This window comes from Elephas maximus, chromosome 9 (genome assembly GCF_024166365.1).
Source record: "Elephas maximus indicus isolate mEleMax1 chromosome 9, mEleMax1 primary haplotype, whole genome shotgun sequence".
In the NCBI taxonomy this organism is placed as follows: domain Eukaryota; kingdom Metazoa; phylum Chordata; class Mammalia; order Proboscidea; family Elephantidae; genus Elephas; species Elephas maximus.
The window spans coordinates 116,227,672-116,234,332 of NC_064827.1; positions in this window are offsets into that span (position 1 = coordinate 116,227,672).

The following is a 6,661-nucleotide window of genomic DNA, read 5'->3' on the forward strand; positions in this document are numbered from 1 at the left end:
AGGTGGTCTTTTTAATCCTTTGGTGAAGTCTTTAGATGAGCATAGGTGTTTGATTTTTAGGAGCTCCCAGTTATCTGGTTTCTCTTCATCATTTCTGGTAATGTTTTATATTCTGTTTACACCTTGTATTAGGGCTCCTAATGTCCCTATTTTTTCTTCCATGATCTTTATCGTTTTAGTCTTTATGTTTAGGTCTTTGATCCACTTGGAGTTAGTTTTTGTGCATGGTGTGAGGTATGGGTCCTGTTTCATGTTTTTGCAAATGGATATCCAGTTATGCCAGCACCATTTGTTAAAAAGACTATCTTTTCCCCAATTAACTGACACTGGTCCTTTGTCAAATATCAGCTGCTCATACATGGATGGATTTATATCTGGATTCTCAATTCTGTTCCATTGGTCTATGTGCCTGTTGTTGTACCAGTACCAGGCTGTTTTGACTACTGTGGCTGTATAATAGGTTCTGAAATCAGGTAGAGTGAGGCCTCCCACTTTCTTCTTCTTTTTCAGTAATGCTTTGCTTATCCGGGGCTTCTTTCCCTTCCATATGAAATTGGTGATTTGTTTCTCTATCCCCTTAAAATATGACATTGGAATTTGGATCGGAAGTGCGTTATATGTATAGATGGCTTTTGGTAGGATAGACATTTTTACTATGTTAAGTCTTCCTATCCATGAGCAAGGTATGTTTTTCCACTTAAGTATGTCCTTTTGAATTTCTTGTAGTAGAGCTTTGTAGTTTTCTTTGTATAGGTCTTTTACATCCTTGGTAAGATTTATTTCTAAGTATTTTATCTTCTTGGGGGCTACTGTGAATGGTATTGATTTGGTGATTTCCTCTTCGGTGTTCTTTTTGTTGATGTAGAGGAATCCAAGTGATTTTTGTTTGTTTATTTTATAACGTGAGACTCTGCCAAACTCTTCTATTAGTTTCAGTAGTTTTCTGGAGGATTCCTTAGTGTTTTCTGTGTATACGATCATGTCATATGCAAATAGTGATAGCTTTACTTCCTTCTTGCCAATCCGGATACCTTTTATTTCTTTGCCTAGCCTAATTGCTCTGGCTAGGACTTCAAGTACGATGTTGAATAAGAGCGTTGATAAAGGGCATCCTTGTCTGGTTCCCGTTCTCAGGTTCTCTGCATTTAGAGTGATATTGGCCGTTGGCTTTGCATAGATGCCCTTTATTATGTTGAGGAATTTTCCTTCAATTCCTATTTTGGTAAGAGTTTTTATCATAAATGGGTGTTGAACTTTGTCAAATGCCTTTTCTGCTTCTATTGATAAGATCATGTGGTTTTTATCTTTTGTTTTATTTATATGGTGGATTACATTAATGGTTTTTCTGATATTAAACCAGCCTTGCATACCTGGTATAAATCCCACTTGATCATGGTGAATTATTTTTTTGATGTGTTGTTGGATTCTATTGGCTAGAATTTTGTTGAGGATTTTTGCATCTATGTTCATGAGGGATATAGGTCTATAATTTTCTTTTTTTGTAATGTCTTTACCTGGTTTTGGTATCAGGGAGATGGTAGCTTCATAGAAAGAGTTGGGTACTATTCCGTCTTGTTCTATGCTTTGAAATACCTTCAGTAGTAGTGGTGTTAAGTCTTCTCTGAAGGTTTGGTAGAACTCTGCAGTGAAGCCGTCCGGGTCAGGACTTTTTTTTGTTGGAAGTTTTTTGATTACCGTTTCAATCTCTTTTTTTGTTATGGGTCTATTTAGTTGTTCTACTTCTGAATGTGTTAGTTTAGGTAGGTAGTGTTTTTCCAAGAATTTATCCATTTCTTCTAGGTTTTCAAATTTGTTAGAGTACAATTTTTCGTAGTAATCTGAAATGATTCTTTTAATTTCATTTGGCTGTGTTGTGATGTGGTCCTTTTCGTTTCTTATTTGGGTTATTTGTTTCCTTTCCTGTATTTCTTTAGTCAGTCTAGCCAATGGTTTATCAATTTTGTTAATTTTTTCAAAGAACCAGCTTTTGGCTTTGTTAATTCTTTCAATTGTTTTCCTGTTCTCTAATTCATTTAGTTCAGCTCTAATTTTTATTATTTGTTTTCTCCTGGTACCTGATGGGTTCTTTTGTTGCTCACTTTCTATTTGTTCAAGTTGTCGGGACAGTTCTCTGATTTTGGCTCTTTCTTCTCTTTGTATGTGTGCATTTATCGATACAAATTGGCCTCTGAGCACTGCTTTTGCTGTGTCCCAGAGGTTTTCACAAGAAGTATTTTCATTCTCGTTGCATTCTATGAATTTCCTTAGTCCCTCCTTGATGTCTTCTATAACCCAGTCTTTTTTCAGGAGGGTATTGTTCATTTTCCAAGTATTTGATTTCTTTTCCCTAGTTTTTCTGTTATTGATTTCTAGCTTCATTGCCTTGTGGTCTGAGAAGATGCTTTGTAATATTTCGATGTTTTGGACTCTGCGAAGATTTGTTTTATGACCTAATATGTGGTCTATTCTAGAGAATGTTCCATGTGCACTAGAAAAAAAAGTGTATTTTGCAGCAGTTGGGTGGAGAGTTCTGTATAAGTCAATGAGGTCAAGTTGGTTGATTGTTGTAAGTAGGTCTTCCGTGTCTCTATTGAGCTTCTTACTGGATGTCCTGTCCTTCTCCGAAAGTGCTGTGTTGAAGTCTCCTACTATAAATGTGGAGGTGTCTATCTCACTTTTCAATTCTGTTAAAATTTGATTTATGTATCTTGCAGCCCTGTCATTGGGTGCATAAATATTTAATATGGTTATGTCTTCCTGATCAATTGTCCCTTTTATCATTATATAGTGTCCTTCTTTATCCTTTGTGGTGGATTTAAGTCTAAAGTCTATTTTGTCAGAAATTAATATTGCTACTCCTGCTATTTTTTGCTTATTGTTTGATTGATATATTTTTTTCCATCCTTTGAGTTTTAGTTTGTTTGTGTTTCTAAGTGTAAGGTGTGTCTCTTGTAGGCAGCATATAGATGGATCGTGTTTCTTTATCCAGTCCGTAACTCTCTGTCTCTGTATTGGTGCATTTAGTCCATTTACATTCAGCGTAATTATAGATAAGTAAGTTTTTAGTGCTGTCATTTTGATGCCTTTTCATGTGTGTTGTTGGCCATTTCATTTTTCCACATACTTTTTTGTGCTGAGACATTTTTCTTAGTAGATTGTGAGATCCTCATTTTCATAATGTTGAACTTTGTTAGTTGAGTCGTTACGTTTTTCTTAGCTTTTTTCTTGAGTTATGGAGTTGATATCCCTTTTTGTGGTTACCTTATTATTTACCCCTATTTTTCTAAGTAAAAACCTAACTTGTATCGTTCTATATCGCCTTGTATCACTCTCCATCTGGCAGTTCAATGCCTCCTGTATTTAGTCCCTCTTTTTGATTATTGTGATCTTTTACCTATTGACTTCCATGATTCCCTGTTATGTGTATTATTTTATTTATTCATTTATTTTTTAGAATTAATCTTAATTTGTTTGTTTTTGTGCTTTCCCTATTTGAGTTGATATCAGGACATTCTGTTTTGTGACCTTGTATTGTGCTGATATCTGATATTATTGGTCATCTGACCAAACAATCTCCTTTAGCATTTCTTGTAGCCTTGGTTTGGTTTTTGCAAATTCTCTAAACTTGTGTTTATCTGTAAATATCTTAATTTCGCCTTCATATTTCAGAGAGAGTTTTGCTGGATATATGATCCTTGGTTGGCAGTTTTTCTCCTTCAGTGCTCTGTATACGTCGTCCCATTCCCTTCTTGCCTGCATGGTTTCTGCTGAGTAGTCTGAACTTAATCTTGTTGATTCTCCCTTGAAGGAAATCTTTCTTTTCTCCCTGGCTGCTTTTAAAAGTTTCTGTTTATCTTTGGTTTTGGCAAGTTTGATGATAATATGTCTTGGTGTTTTTCTTTTTGGATCAATCTTAAATGGGGTTCGATGAGCATCTTGGATAGATATCCTTTCGTCTTTCATGATGTCAGGGAAGTTTTGAGTCAGGAGTTCTTCAACTATTTTCTCTGTGTTTTCTGTCCCCCCTCCCTATTCTGCGACTCCAATCACTCGCTGGTTATCCTTCTTGATAGAGTCCCACATGATTCTTAGGGTTTCTTCATTTTTTCAATTCTTTTATCTGATTTTTTTCAGCTGTGTTGGTGTTGATTCCCTGGTCCTCCAGATGTCCCAGTCTACATTCTAATTGCTCGAGTCTGCTCCTCTGACTTCCTAGTGCGTTGTGAAATTCTGTAATTTTATTGTTAATCTTTTGGATTTCTCCATGCTGACTCTCTATGGATTCTTGCAACTTATTAATTTTTCCACTATGTTCTTGAATAATCTTTTTGAGTTCTTCAACAGTTTTATCAGTGTGTGCCTTGGCTTTTTCTGCAGTTAGCCTAATTTCATTTGTGATGTCTTGAAGCATTCTGTAAATTAGTTTTTTATATTCTGTATCTGATAATTCCAGGATTGTATCTTCATTTGGGAAAGATTTTGATTCTTTTGTTTGGGGGGTTGTAGAAGCTGTCATGGTCTGCTTCTTTATGTGGTTTGATATGGACTGCTGTCTCCGAGCCATCACTGGGAAACTAGTTTTTCCAGAAAATCCGCTAAAAAAAAATGCAGTCAGATCCCTATCAGAGTTCTCCCTCTGGCTCAGGCTATTCGGATGTTAATGGAGCCTCCTGGGGAGGGTGGGGGAGGGATCAGAGAGCTAGGAGTGTAGCACCTCAGAATATAGCCAGAGTTGTTTGTCTTACTTGGAAAGACTCTTATATCTGAGATTTCTGCGGGGCGCGACGCCTATATGTACTGGCTGTGTGGAGATTGCCCCCCGGGGGGTCTGGCCCGCTGGCGTCAAGGTCAGATCCTCCGCTGTCAGCCCCACCCCCAAGGTTAAGGACAGTGCACTCCCGACTCCAAAATCAGTCGCTGCCTCCTGGGGACTCCCCGTCCCGCCAGCCACATCGCACGCCGCTCCCGTGAACCGGGTGGGCTCCTGCCCTCCGGGGTCAGCTCAGGAGAGCAGAGCACCTCCCCGTGCCTGAGCCGCGACTGCGTGTCCTGGCTGGGACGCCACTCTCCCCGCTCCAAGACCAGTCACTGCCTCCCAGGGACTTCTCCCACCGGCGGTGCCACCACGCCGCCTGCGCCAACTGGCTGGGCTCCCTCCCGGGATGAGTTCGGGGGCTAGGGCTGAGCCCCTTGTCTGTGTTGTCTGCCCCCCTGGGCTCTGCCCCAAATTGGGCTGCGAAGGTCACCTGACTGGTACGCTGGCTCCTGGCTCTAAACAATCGCTGTCTCCCCGTATTTGTTCGTTCTCCGTCTCTAATTCTGTGTTTGTTGTTCAGAGTTCGTAGATTGTTATGTATGTGATTGATTCACTTGTTTTTCCGAGTCTTTGTTACAAGAGGGATCCGCGGTAGCGTCCACCTAGTCCGCCATCTTGGCCCCGCCTGACCCTATTTGACTTTTGATGTCAATCCATCTCATAGAGGGTCTTCTTCTTTTTTGCTGACCCTCTACTTTACCCCTAGAGCCGTGGTGGCACAGCAGTTAAGAGCTCAGCTGCTAATCGGCAGTTAGAATCCTCCAGCTGCTCCTTGAAAACCCTATGGGGCAGTTCTGCTCTGTCCTATAGGATCGCTATGAGTCAGAATCAACTCTGTGGCAACAAGCAGGCCCTAATTGCACATATGAAGAAATTAAGCAGGTATTAGACCTCAGTTCCTCTGACTCCCCACCCAGTGGCCCTTGCAACATTGGAAAGGAGGTTCCAAAATAGAGATAAAACATGAAAGATTTAAACTTCTGCCACTCGCAAATAAAAAATGTTTAGTAATGTACATGTACACATGTGCGGTACTTTAAGCAAATAAGGCTGCGCCTTCTGCATTTCTTTGCTTGCCTTGCCCTCCCCCCGCCCCCGTGAAGTATTTTCCTAAGTAACCTATGCTAACTTTTTTTTACATCAACTCATGGAAGAGGATTGTGAGGGTGGCGGCGAGGGAAGGGCTGCAAACAAATGCAGAAGTCATGCTTTATCTGCATAAAAATACTGTAATTGGATAATGATTAGCTAGTAGGGTACCTAGACCAAGAGTAAAAATTTTGGAGGTTTACAGTTTTGCCTTTAAATCGCACACCTGCCATCCAAAAGCTGCATCATCTTTCATGGGTTATGTATCATTTTTGAGCCTAAATCGCTTTATATGCAGAGCTGTTGTCAGAATAGATTCGTTGATATCCATAGTGGTATTCCACAGTGCCCTACACAAAACATACTGTAGATGATTTTTTTCAAGTTCAGATTTCCAACAAATTATGTTCTTCTGTAGGTTGCATAAGCAGGTAGCCCTGTGAAGACAGTGTGTGGGAGGCACTATGACAATTCTCATCTTTAGCTGAGGCCGGGAGAGTTAAAGAGACCTGCCCAACACCCCCCATTTAACTCTAATATCTCAATTTGAAACCCTTTACATATTTCTCATGGAGGACACATCCCATAAAACAGCACCAAAAAAAAGAAAAGAAAAAACCCAAGCCTGTCACCATTGTGTTGATTTGAACTTGCGGAGACCCCACGAGTTACAGAGCAGAGCTGCTCTGTGGGATAAAATAGCACAAAGAAGCTTTAACCCAAGGATGATGAGGCACTTCCAAAGCCTTTATGGAT